The following is a 13,936-nucleotide window of genomic DNA, read 5'->3' as shown; positions in this document are numbered from 1 at the left end:
CTCCAAGAGATTCGGCAGGTCGGCGTGAAGTTGACTTGCAAACCACGAATGTGCGGCGAAACATCGAGTAAAACGTGTCGAATCGGGCTGGATAAACTGGTTTCTCCAAGTCTGGCCCCCTTGAAAGTTGAAATTCGGACCAACGGCCCAGTACGGGTTCGCCTGGCAACTCGGCCTCAAGCCCCTTGCGCAATCACCGCAACCAGGATATCCTGTCAGCACACGTTGCTCACGACAACCACGAGCACGAGCCAGCAAGGCCCCCGTTGGGAGCGCGGGCCCCACGCCGCGTGCCCTCGCACCCTGGACACTCCACCTCCTGAAACGGGGGCGAGCCAGACGGGCAGCTAGGGCCGAGCAAGGTGCAGGCGCAGCCTCAATGGTGCTTCGGTGACCTCAGAAACCCAGAGATTTAAGGAAAACAAGTGAGTCAGAGACAATTAGAGGGACTTGGACAGCGTCCTGCAACAGATAATCAAAACAATGGTGCGCAAAAAAAAAGGAGATTTGCAAGAGGACGAGGCTAAACGACACAAACAAGAGCGCGTGCAGCTCATGAAGGGTATTTTTAAGCAACCAAGTGATATCAAGTAATTAGTTACCACCACAGCACATTTCAGAGCTGCTTTGGATTCTATTTTTGAAAAGGTAACATTTCCACGCCATGAGACTGCAGTGACCTCAGCTGTGGGGTCTTAAGAGCTGCTTGTGGCCCCTGGGGCCACACAGAACCACACCCTGAGGCCCACTACATCCTGTGGGTGCCACAAACATAAACGAATCAATGACTACGTTAAAAAACAACTGCCCAGATGATGTAAAGACTCACCGGCCTGGGACGGACAGCCTGGAGACTCAGTGCAATCGAGCCGCGCCAGCAAATACCTGATGTGGAGACGGGGGACGGTTCTAACTGCCGGCCCGCCAGCAGAGCGCTGGAACCATCGCGAGCCGCAAAGACTGCAGCGGTTCATGCGTCGCCCGGGGCGAAAGAGCGGCAAAGAGAGACAAACAGAAGGAGGAAGTAGGCGTCTGTTGAGCAAAGAGGAAACGGGTTCGTCAGAGAAAACAGAAAAAAAAAGAAAAGAAAAAGGGCAGGAGGTGAGCGCAGGAGTCTCGGGAGGAGAGCAGCCCTGCAGGACACGCTTAAAAACACGCTTATTTGCATGAATTAAAGGCAATTATATCTGATGAGTGCCCCCCCTCCTCCTGGAGCAACAGCAGAGCTGACTGGAGCTCCTCCAGCTTTCGTGCAGTCGGTGCACCACAGTTGTGAAACAAGGGGGCACATCCAGGATCCAGGATCCTCAGAGGTTGCTAATCGTGAGCTAAGAGGGTAAAACCTCAATGAAACGCAGGAAGAAGGCCCTTTTTTATGTTTTCAGACTGCCAGCTGGACCATCTGGCCCAGGTGTGGCACAAAACCAGATGTTTACCCCGCCCGACGTGAGGTCACCTCGGTTTGTCCGAGGGACACGAAGGAAACAGAATTTCCACCGCTGGCACGAATCCCCAGAGCTGGACGGAGGCCCGGAGAGGGAGAGGCTTCAACGTGGCGAAAACAAGACAAACAGAAACGGATGGAGGATCCCGTCGAGATGCTGCGGCCGCGTTGACGAAACCCGACTGAGTCGTGGTCGGGTCACGACCGAGGCGGCGGGAACCCTCAAAGTCCACGCACCAAGTCACGTTTCACAGCTCAGCACATAAATATTGACGCTGAGGAATAATCCCAAGCAGATGCCGATGCGGATCAATTCTTCGGCGTTGCACATTCCCGCAGCACGCTTGCACAAGAGGTCAGGGCTCCTTCTGCGGCGCCTCGGGGGGGGGGGGGGGGGGGGGGGGATTAACCGTCATCCGGAGCCGATCCAAGCGCGGCTCCGCACGTAGGGGGAGAAACGCTCCGCTGTCAAAACTGTTGGGACGGCCATCCGCAGAAAACAGGGCGGCGTTCAGCTGTAATTTGGTCACTGCAGACCAGTAATAACAGGAGACCAGTCCTCCAAATCGCAGCGTGGACTCGGGATGCGATGATGACCAGGTTGCACCGAGTAGCGCACGATTTCATGGCGGAGACGTCATTTAATAACAGAGGAAGCGCATTTTCCCTGTGGACAGAGGAAGGGCCGCACGTCCAGGGTGCGTTTGATTCAAACGCCTGGCGCCACAGAGTAAACACAGCTTTACGCAGCAACCGGCCGCTCGCCGCTGAATCATCGCCACCCGGCGCAAGAGCGCAGGATGATGCTCACAAAGGGAAAGGTGGCTGATGTCAGGGTCTTCTGCCGCAGCTGTTTCATGCCAGACTTTCAGCAGGGAAATGAAAGCTGCAGGGTTGCAGCAAGATTTCCCTGTCCGGGCCATAAATACAGCGCTTGCGCAATACACGTCTCGTTGGACGCGGGTTTATGTAAAGTTTAGGAACAATTCAGTTGGCAGAGCATCAAAACTGCAAAGTAAACTTACTCAACACCAAAACTGAGCTTCCCAGTCAGTCGCGTTTAATCAAGGCCGTTCAAGTGGCAAAAAAGGAGCCTATTTTAGCTTCTTATGGGGCTTTAAAACGAACTGGCTGCTCTCTTATTAGCACCCAAAATGATGACCCAGCACGTCTGAGGGTAAAAATAAGGGTTGATGTTACCAGTGAGGGTGGAGGCAGCGTGAAGCGCTGCTACAAACGGATGGTATTGGGCCACAAACCCAAACCCAAAGCAGGAGCGGCAGGCCCTGGCGTGGTAAACATCTGTCTGGGTCGTGTTAGACGGACGCGGAAAAATGGAAAAAATGGGGGGAAAGCCCTGTGTGGTGTGACTAAACAGGGTAATCTGAGTCAAAACTGGGTCGGATGCCAATAACACCCCGGCAAACGAGGATCGGGACGGTTTCAGAAGCTTCCAAATGGCTTTAATCGGAGGCTAACGGCATCCGTCACCCAGGAGCACCGCCACACGTTTTATTTTTGGGACTTCCGAGCCATTACGGGACACGACGTGCGCTGGTAAAATCGCGGATCCGGTGTGTGTCTGGCGGGAGAGTGTTGTGTAAGCGGACTGCACGCTTTCACCCCCCCTCCCCCTCCCCCGCCAGCTGAAACACAACAGGTTACGTGGTTTGTTCAGAAACTGGTGAAAAATAACATATCATCCTCCCCGTTATTACATAACTGAATATAATCCGCCGTCAAGGTCAGCGGTGAGAGCTGGAAAACAGAAAAGAGAAAAGAACAGCACAATTAGGTGTTTACCCTAAAAGCCGTTTTAATGCCTGTTAGGAGGAGTGTGTGTGCTAGCATGAGTGTCAGTGTGTGAGAGGGCCTACGGGCGTCACCAGTCACTGACAGAGTGACCTTATGGTCTCCGAGCTCCTCGCTGCTGTTGGAAGCTGCCCAACCGGGTCAAAACGCCCACTCTCAGAGCGTACGGCGGGTCCGAACGGACAAATATAGACGGAGCGAGCGGTGGAGACGGGGCCCGACCCAACGCCGTCCTCCAAAAACCAATGGACCCTTTAATCAATCGGGAAACGTGAATTAGCCCCCGCGGCGAGCGAGCCAGCGACAGCGCCAGCACGTTCCTACTTATCGGGTTAAGAGTCAAAGCTTCCAGGAGAACTGCGGGTTCAGGGAGACGGGAAAGCCGCGTTGGGTCGTTGGCGTAATTAACTAATGAGGCCGGGCCATTAGAGCGGGGCTGGGAAAAGGGAACAAATGGGAATCTGCAGTGTGTCATAATCCCACAGACACGGGTGCGACTGGAGCAGACCGGAACAAATGGCCGGTGCAGTGCAGACGCTGGTGTTGAAGAAGTTTTTCCACTGGACTGAAATAGTTTCATTTAGAGAAGGAGAGCAGAAAAAAGCCAACCTTGCCAAGTGGAGAGAATACTGCGGATTTTAGAGCACAATAACGCTCCAGACAGCGTTGCACAACCGCATGTGTGGAAGGAAAGAGGATTAGGACCTTTAAATCCACAGGTTGGAGAAAAATAAGGCCGAGAGGCAAGAAGAACAGCTGGTCCGGGCTAAATTCAATCAAACACAAGCAAAGAGCCATCTCAGGACCAAAGAGCCATCTCAGGACCAAAGAGCCATCTCAGGACCAAAGAGCCATCTCAGGACCAAAGAGTCATCTCAGGACCAAAGAGTCATCTCAGGACCAAAGAGCCATCTCAGACCAAAGAGCCATCTCAGGACCAAAGAGCCATCTCAGGACCATAGAGTCATCTCAGAACCATAGAGTCATCTCAGGACCAAAGAGCCATCTCAGGACCAAAGAGCCATCTCAGAACCAAAGAATCATCTCAGAACCAAAGAGTCATCTCAGAACCAAAGAGCCATCTCAGGACCAAAGAGCCATCTCAGAACCAAAGAGCCATCTCAGGACCAAAGAGCCATCTCAGAACCAAAGAATCATCTCAGAACCAAAGAGTCATCTCAGGACCAAAGAGTCATCTCAGAACCAAAGAGCCATCTCAGGACCAAAGAGCCATCTCAGAACCAAAGAGCCATCTCAGAACCAAAGATCCATCTCAGAACCAAAGAATCATCTCAGAACCAAAGAGCCATCTCAGGACCAAAGAGCCATCTCAGAACCAAAGAGTCATCTCAGACCAAAGAGTCATCTCAGGACCAAAGAGTCATCTCAGAACCAAAGAGCCATCTCAGAACCAAAGAGCCATCTCAGAACCAAAGAATCATCTCAGAACCAAAGCAGCATCTCGGCGTTTATACAGTAGCTTTGGAGTGGAATACCTTTTATTAACCAGTAAAAGTGCAGCAGAAGGCCCCAAATCCACCATTGCAGCATGTTCAGGGCAAAAAGGCAAATGACTGCAAAGTGTGTGTGTGTGTGTGTGTGTGTGTGTGGGAAAGATGATGAGGATGGCACCAGGAGGGACCGGCCCAGCGTTCTTCATTCATAAAGGGAAAAACGCCTCCATCCTAACGTGACCTTGACTACTCCAGCAGAACAGCAGCACCTCGCCCACTCAGACGCTCTCAGTCCCACCGAGTGCAGATCGCCCGAACACAAACGCTATAAATACCGCCGCACTTCTGCTTATGAAACTCCGCCTTCACAGGAATAAAGAAAAGGACCTAAGTTGGGACCGCTTCCTCTCCCGCTCTTGCGTAACCCAGGCAAAACCAGTCGCTGCGGGGGCCAATCGGATGGACGCCGTGGGCATGTTTCACACACCACAAGGATCTGAGGCTAAAACCTGCACGCGGCAGGAAAAATAACCCCCACAAAAGCAGAAGTGGGGAATTCTGATTCATTTATGAAATCTATCCTCAAAGTGTTGAACTCACGGCGCCGGCAGCGCACGACGAAGGTGCCAGATACAAAAAAGATATAAAAAGGCGTAAAGACGCCTTTAAAATGCCCATCGGCGGCGCTTCCCATTCATAAAACACGGTGTTCCACGTCCCAGCGAAACATGCGCAGCTCTCGAGGCCACTTTTAAATGGAGCAGATCCTCTTCCTGACTACACACACTCGTTTTTACAGCTAAAAGCTGACTTCCTGTCGCCGTGGAGGCGACAATCTGGAAAAAAACCCCAACAAAACACGATCCATTTCAGAGAAATGCATCTTGGGCATCTGTCCGTTTAAGGCCTGCAGCAGAAATGCTGCACAACTCTTAAGGGTAGCAGGAGGTGTGACACACGTAGCGTTAGCATTGTTGGCTGTGATAGAAGGAGAAAACAGCCGTTACACAACAGGGAAAGAACAACTCAGAAGGCATTTTCATTTGCAAAGCTAGCACCTTTACCGCGCATCCTGAATTAGGAATTAGCATTTATATTAGCATTTTTATGTGCATTCAACAATAAACAATGGGGTGGTGGGGGTGGAAATCAGCAGTGTTTTAACCTCTCACCTCACAAACAAAACCATTTAAATAAATCCCCAGGAACAAATCAAGCCGATGTCTATTCTAGAGACATTTCTTCATCCGCGTTAGCTTAATAGTTAAACTAGCATATTTCATGTTACAATCGTCATGGCGACCCTACCCTCCGGGCTAAGTTAAGGCTGACGTTTGTGCCGAAACGTGATCCTGGAGCGTGGCGCTCCCACGAGGCCGACGCAACAGAGACGCGCAGGCGACCTGATGCGCGGCGCCCCGGGCCACAGCCGTCCCCGCTGCAGAGACACGGGAGCATAATCCGTCTTTGCGGAACGCCTGGAGGTCCAGACCTCGCTGACGCTTCCTGCGGAGGCTGCAGCATCGCTGCCTGGCTCTGGGTAGTTATGCTGCTCTGCATCACCGGCAAGGCCGCTGTTGCCATCTGTTTCTGCTGTGTTTGTGTGGCGAAATAATGAGATTTAAGGTATTTGTAGGCTTGGTTTTGCACAAAATATTGTGATCAGTCGTCCTACGAAACAGGTAAAACAGACAGAGATCAAAAGTCTGAGGAAGCTTAACGTCTGCTGGTGAGATGCGGAGCTGGAGGGTGCCCCGCTGAGTTAAATGGGATGTGGAGAACGGAGCGGCCCGGGCCAGAGAGCTCCTAATGCCAGCGAGGACCGGGCCAGCGAGGACCGGGTCAGCGAGGACCGGGCCAGCGAGGACCGGCCAGCGAGGACCGGGCCAGCGAGGACCGGGTCAGCGAGTCTCCTTTTCCACTTTGTTCAGCGCTCAGGCAAACGCACGCTTAATGCAGCTTCCTGCCAGAGAGCCTTGTCGCCTTTGCTCCATCACATTTCCTTCTGATACGCGACACGTGATACTTTTCACGGCTCTTCACGCCACATTCCTCACCCCCCCCCTGGAAAATGTTGCCAGTTATGGTTGTGACTGGCTCCTCTGCTCTGCTGCACAAATGCCACAATTTTGCATAAACGTATGGATTAACCACCGCCGCGCAATTTAATTGCTAATATCGAGGCTGAGGCAACATCAAACACACACACACACACACACACACACACACCACACACACGGTTGAGCAGAATCACACACTTCCTTTAACAGCTTGTGGCATGTCTGTGCTAGCAACATATACATCTCCTAATGGAAACATGGCCTCCACTACGCTAAAGCCAGTAGCTCAGAGGATTAGCATCTCTGCTGAAGCATGTAATAACCAAAAGGTCATATCAGCATCATCCCAACTCAACAAACCATAATCTGTCGCCGCCTCTTTTAATGGCTTTTAAAGCGTGTCAAGGCCTGAATGGTCGCCACCAGTCAGTTCTGGCCTCTTTGGGTTGTTTTTTTTTAGCTTCTATTAAATGAACAGCCACTTTGGTGCCAGGCTGTGGATCCTCCCGCCCAGTTCAGGACGCCGTTCGGCCCCCCCCCCCCCCCCCCCCCCCCGCTGGGTTGCGCCAGCCTAGATTAAGATATGCGCCCCGGAACATTGGGGATTGAACTGTGGTTATTTTTACTCGTCCTACTTGAAATAAAATGGTTCAGATACTCGGAGGAAGAAGTCAGACAGCAAAAATTGGATTCTGAAAAAATAAATAATAACTGTGCGGCAAAGTTAAATGGAACTAAAAGAGAGGACACTCCACTGGAGAGCTGTTTGCCACGAGGAGGACCGTCATAAACAGGCCACCCCGCATCCACCTTCCTGTTTCCAGGCTCTAGTGGCAGGAGGATAGATTTCATCAAACAAACCTGGAAAAACCCTGGCAGTGACCCTGAACCTGCACGTGAGGCTACAACAGACTGCAGAGGTCCAAACATCCTCTTTAACGAACATTCTCCGAACCACAGAGGAAGCGGCCGGCGGTCACCGACCCTGGCGAGCACCATCGGGCGCGCCGCGGGGGCGCTGGCGGGGACGTTAGCGTGCCCTCTGGAATCTCGCGCACACACTGCGAGGGCTGGTGTGAAGCCACTCTGTGTAGGTGCTGTGAAAGGGTTCAGTCTCTCCGCGGATCGGCCATCGGCTCGCTGTGACTGGCACAAGTATGCGGGAACAAAGGAGCCAGTGTGGCCGTCACGCTCGCGCTCGTAACCCTCAGCCTTTGCTCCGCCAGCTGTCCTCCCGACCCCTCCCACAGCTGCGGCTATACATCAAGCTAGCCTTAATTCGCGCCCCGTGCAGAGCGACCCTCACCAGGCTCTCTATCCGAGGGGCTCTGGCTCAGGGCGAAGCTTGGGTGCCCGTCCGCCGCCCCGCCTGGCTGCCCCGTTGGAGGCAGCGCCGCCGGCAGCTCGGCATCATCACGCCGCTGCACACAGCCACAGCCTCACACCTGCTCCCCGTGACATGGGAGAGAGTTTTAAAGCATTTACCCCCCCCCACGCCCCTCCCCAGTTTGACTTTGGCTCTTGACTCCTGCCCCGCAGATGTCAGCTCATTGTTCCGCCGGTATTGTCCCGCTTCAGCCGCTACGCCCTTTCACCACGGCGCCCTGCCCTCCTGTGACGAATGCCCGGCTCAAAACTCCTCCACTGGGGCTTCCACTTCTCAAGGCCTTTGTTATTTATTTCCCAAAGTTCTTTTTAAAAAAAACCCTATTCTCCCCCCCGAACACTTTCAGTGACTCCCAGCTGGTCCGGCGGGTGCCAGTGACAGCTCGGCCCCCTCCCCAGTAATGAAGCGGTGGAATGCTTTCCTGCCTCCATGTGGGTGTTAACGGAGTGTGAAACGGCTCATTGAGGCTTCGCCACTGGCCGCTTCATTAGTGTGGAGACAGTGAGAGGGTGGGCGGAGCCTCACGGGGGGGCAGGGCTCCAGAAAGGGGCAGAGTTTTCATATTTTATATGAATGGAGGGCACTTTAGAGCAAAAAAGGAAGCAAAACAGGCTTTAATTGCTTTGAGATGTCACTGGATGATGTCATCCTCATATCCCGATGCGCCGCACCCCCCCTCCTCCCCCCATATTTGTGCAAAGCAGGTCACAACACGCTCGTGAAACTTTAACCAGAATGACCACGGCGCATCCTGTTCCTCCACAGTCATCATAAAAATGCCATTGGCATTTCCTGTGCCGCTCTTCAGGGCATCGGCGGGACCGAAAAAATGTAGCCACACAAGTCGCCGACGCACAAAGATGCGACCGCAGACAACAGAACAGAGGAAGAAGACGAGACACAGCAACGGGGGCCCCGAAGGCGACGTTTAACCCGGCTAAAATGTCCCTCTCCCTTTGGTTTTTCCATAATGACGGGGGGGGCGCAGTGACATGAATCACTAACAGGAAGTGATACAGACGCGCGTGGCCGACTCACAACAGCCACTTGCACTTTGACACCGTCAACAGCATTTTGGGCTGAACTGGTCCGACGGGCGCATATTTAAACCCTTCAGTGTTTCTACACGGTGAAAAGGCTCAACAGAGAACACACCAGCTTCGGCCTCGCCGGTAGATCTTACACCCCGACACACACACACACACACACACCCGCGAGACTCTGGCGACTCCTAAAATACACCGAGAAATTAACAAGCCGCAGCAGGCGCGCAGGTCGCCACCGGAGGATGAAAGGCGTCATCACTGGCGGGCGAGCGCCAACAGAAACACCGGGTAGGCCGCCGCAGAGCTGAAAATGTAACAAGAGCAGCGGCGGCCTGCTGGAGGCTTGTTCGGGTCAATCTATTCCAGATGCCCTTTGGAAGGCTGCAGCATCTGGGCAACGAGTGGGCGGCGAGGGCCAGAAGCCGAAAGTAAATGCCACTGTTCGGAGATGGAAGGGAGAACCAAACCAGAGAGAAATAGCACAGAAGCTAACTGTGAGGGCCGCGCCACGCCACGCCGCGCCTGCTGCGGCCGCAGTCTCCCGTCTCTGAATGGAACCTCGACTTCTGTGATCTGCTCTGATGTGACGGCTTCATATGGCGTGGGGCTCCGCGCCGTGACAGAATGGGTTCAGATCTCCCATCTCACCTCCCGCATTAATTATGCAACATGTTTAGCTACGTGTCATTGTAGCGTGACAGAACTCCCCCCCTCTTCCTCAATGACCGTCAACAAAACAGAGAAAACTACTGAAATGGGATGTTTCGGTCCCGTTGAACATGCGGGGCCACTTTATCCAGCAACAGGCAGATGCTTATGACCAAAAGGCACCTCCGTTAGAGCATCCAGAGCCTTCAGCGCACATCAGAGGGAGCTCAAACACTGGCAAAGTCCTGCAGGAGTTAGCAAGACTTCATTAAACTACCCTCACTTCCATCATTAGAGCCACTCTGACTCCAGGAAGTTAACGGCTGCGGAGCTACGGGGACCCTCTGATTCAGTTTGAATACTTTAAAGCAGCAAAAACAGATACTGTGATGATAAGATGCCGCTACAGAGCTGGTAAGTCGTACACCCCCAGGCATGTAACCGATTCACTCTTATGGCTCCGCCTGTTGTTCCCTGTTTAGTTATTTTCATGAGCATGGCGGCAAATCTGACAGCTTTTTACGATTTAACAGCAGAGAAAACAGGGAACGTGGAAACACAACCTAACCTTTTGCCTGCTTTTAAAGGCCGACTGGGTTCAACCGAAAAGGTCCTAAGCTTCCTCTGCGAGGCCTCAGAAGTGGACGCGCACGGGCGCAGGTTTGCAGAGCGATCCCTACGCAGGCAGGGCTGACATCAAACGTGAAACTCATTACCACATCAGACAAAAACCAGCAGGAACTAATGGGCAAATGTTGCTATATATACCAAGAGTCAACTGCGCTATTCGGGACGAGCGGCGCAGGAAACGAGGGCAACTCCGCTGGCTCACGCTCAGCTCTCGCCACTTCTGTCTGGGCCTAAAGTTTTCACCGATGATGGATGGCGGGCGTGCGCAACACATCGCTACACAACCGGTGAATCACAGCTAAAATTAGCTACCTGTTGTATAAAATGCATTTAGCGCCTGAGTCAGACTGTAAGAGAAGAAAGGTTAAATAATGCAAGAAAAAGAGGAAAGAGCTAAAAGTTCAATTAAACACACACACACACACACACCAGCTAAAAAGCTCACACAGAATAAAGGAGCTTGCAGAGCTCACGGCTGTAGCAGGAGCAGGGAGCTGCTGGTTCCACTGAGAGACTCTTTGGTTTCTCCTACAGGGTCAGTAAGCTAGGAGACTGAGAGGCTCTTAGCTGAGATGCTAAGTAGCATCAGCACTCGTATGCAGAACGAAAGCCAGCCAACTGTTCACCTGATACAGGAGAGTTCTGCTGCCGCTGGAATGCAGAAACACACGGAGGGATCTGGGTCATTTAGGGCTGCGTCGCTCAGCAGGGGGTCTAGAGTTGGGCTAAACAAAAGGCCAGTAGACGCTGTTAGCTGAAAATGATGCAGCTGTACATGAAATCCATTCCTTTATGCCGACGGGGGCATTTTAAAATGTTTTGTCCTGAGGAGACCTGCAGGAACGCTCGGCGCTCTAAATGTGAAGTAAAACAAGGCAGCAGATCTGTGCAGCTCTGCCGGTGTGACACCTTCCCACCGCTACCTACCTGCAGTTTTAATTAACTTATACAACAGGGAGCAATTATGCAAGGCAACATCCAGCTCATTTAGAGCTGCAAATTAATGCTGCCGGAGGACAGGCGCACAAGCGTGCGGAGAGGGCGGGGGCACAAAGACGATTTGGCACTTTTGGTGAGTCGGTCACGCTGCATTCGTGAGCTTTTAGGGGAGAATAAGGGAGATGTGACACGGCAGACAACAGGCTGGCTGCTAACCAAGCAGGCAAACGTTTGCATACGCCGTCACCTCCGACGGCAGCCGGCAAGCGGATTCGGAAAGGAGTTGGTGCGAGGCGAGAGAGGAGGTTGAGGAACAGAGCAGAGCTGAAACGAGCAGAAACGCTAGAATAGCAAGTGTGAGCGGCGAGCTAATGAGAAAGATAACGAGCAGGGGGGGGGGGGGGCGCAGCTCGGGCACCTCGGGAGGTGGCGAGGAGGCAGCTAAGCAGTCAGACAGCTACAGGAAGGTCACCGAGCGAGGTCACTGCGCGTCCATCTGAGCTGACAATCCGAGTTCCGCTAGTTCAGATGAATCCGGTCAGCTCAGGCTAAAGTGGCGTCCTCCCCGTTGTGCTCACCTCCACAGCGCAGCGAGCCGAGTCAGCAAACACGCCCGAGGTTTAAAGAACCCAATAAAACTCCCTTTCAGGCACATTCTGGATATGGGTCCCAGAGGTCGACCCCGACACGCCTCACGTCTGAGCCGGACACCTACTGGCGGGAGCGACCACGTGCACCCCGAACGGGCGACCGCGCGGCGTTCTGCAGAAGAACCCCAGCCCACGGCCAAAAACACCAGACATGAATCGTCTTCCCTCCGTCAACCGTGCCGTCTTGGACCCAAAATCTCCCATTCCGAGCGGGATTTCAGCGTCGGTGCGCTAGATTTCCCTCTGCAACAGAGGACACTTGAACGCCTCACTGCAGCACCTCCTCAGGCTCCGTTGGGGGAAACTAAAGGCAGAGAGCAGAGCTAGAGGGCGAGATGATTCAGTGGGGTCTGGCGTCTGCATGGGGGGTGGGGGGGGTCACTGTGGCTTCCAGAGGCATCAGGGGCAATTTGGTTCCTCTGTAGCGTTCGTATCAAAGCCACTGGAGACCCCGTTTGAGGGATCCTGCTCGAGGAGCCGTCATCGAGGCCTCGCAGGTACTTCAGCGCTCACTCTCCATCCTCTGACCTTTAAACAGGCAACATTTGGCAACTTCTCCCAGGATTTATTCTAATTACTGGAGCCCCCCCTCCCCTCCCATAAAGCCCTCTGGTGATGATATCTCGCAATGCTGATGTCATTTGCAGCAACCGCACATCAGAACACTGAGCTCAGCTGTCGGCCCCAGTGATTCCACCATTTCAAAACTAAACCCAAACAGGAAGCGCAGCTTTAAACACGTACCAGTGATCATTAAGTGCTCGTTTCTTTATCAAACGAAGGCTTCCTATCCGTTAGTACAGACTGCAGATGCTGGAGCCGAGGCCGAGGGGCCAACCTTTAAACCTCTCCACACTCCGAGGGACAAATTTAAAGGTTTGCATTACAGAATAGCGGTACTACTAAACCCCCCATGCAGCGGCTCTCACACTGCACAAATCCATATCATTATGCTGCTCCAATGTGTTCGTGCACTTTACAGCAGCAGGAGCTGCTGTGGTGATGCTGGTCAACAGCCAGGAAGCACAGACCACATTTCCCCGCACACGTTCCGGTGCAGACTCGGAAACTCGGAATGAAAGGCTTCTGACTGGCAGGGGAACGCATCGCGGTGGTTTATCGGGTCCGAGCGAGAGCGGAACGTCCTCCCCATCTTTGTCCATCATCTGAACTCACCGAAGCACATCTGGGGGGCTCATCCCGGGTCCCCCGGTCACATATCACCCGGATCCACGCACGGCCGTCCACGCAAACACCGGGATCAGAAGTTAATCTCCTGATTCCACAGGTCAAATACCAATTAAATCACCGCGAAATGACCATAAAATCGCGACTGAACGCACGAGAAACCACAGTGAAACCTGAATGGAGCCCACAAAGAGTTAAAGCGACTCTTTGATGCGATGATATCGATTCTCGTCATCTTATAGAGGCGAGCAAAGCGCTCGCGGCTGTCCCCAAACGCAGATCAACGCGGTGGCCCGCACGCCGGGCTCGGTTCCACGCAATTAACGCAGCTCTTTCATTAGCAGCGGGCGGAGGCTCCTATAAACGCACCCGTTTTTCGGTTTGAAGCCAACAGAGACTCGACCGCAGCGCAGCGCAGAGCCGCCACACGCCAAACTTACACGTCTGCAGCGCATCCAGCCGCTTTTCCGGACCGGAACCGAAGACTCGGGTCGACCCACCGGGGTGTGATTTACCTCCCAGCGTGCGCGCGAACGCGGTGCCTCCACGAGACGCGCACGTCAATATAATTCAAGAGAAAAAGGAGAGAAGACGGTGCGTAAAAACCGCGGAACCGGGGCGGGTAGTTCCCAAAAGTAAGACAAGAGAACCGTAAAATAAGACGCCGCAATCATGAAA

At 53.3% G+C, this 13,936-nt stretch overlaps 1 protein-coding gene across 7 annotated transcripts in view; it reads right to left on the bottom strand.

The window, feature by feature from the left end:
- Positions 1-13,936, bottom strand: part of elmo1 (engulfment and cell motility 1 (ced-12 homolog, C. elegans)) — a 51,312-nt gene that overhangs the window by 37,093 nt on the left and 283 nt on the right. For 4 of the 7 annotated variants that reach the window (XM_057020143.1, XM_057020139.1, XM_057020146.1 and 1 more), the window contains exon 2: positions 830-1,032. The exons of 1 other annotated variant lie outside the window; for it this stretch is intronic. The gene's annotated coding sequence lies outside the window, so the exon portion shown is untranslated. Of the gene's footprint in view, positions 1-829; positions 1,033-13,698; positions 13,842-13,936 lie in introns of those variants that run through there. 2 more of the 7 variants (XM_057020142.1, XM_057020141.1) reach the window with 2 other exon arrangements.

This window comes from Takifugu flavidus, chromosome 21 (genome assembly GCF_003711565.1).
Source record: "Takifugu flavidus isolate HTHZ2018 chromosome 21, ASM371156v2, whole genome shotgun sequence".
NCBI lineage: Eukaryota > Metazoa > Chordata > Actinopteri > Tetraodontiformes > Tetraodontidae > Takifugu > Takifugu flavidus.
The sequence above is the reverse complement of the archived record's forward strand: the minus strand, read 5'-3'. Positions and strand labels throughout refer to the sequence as shown.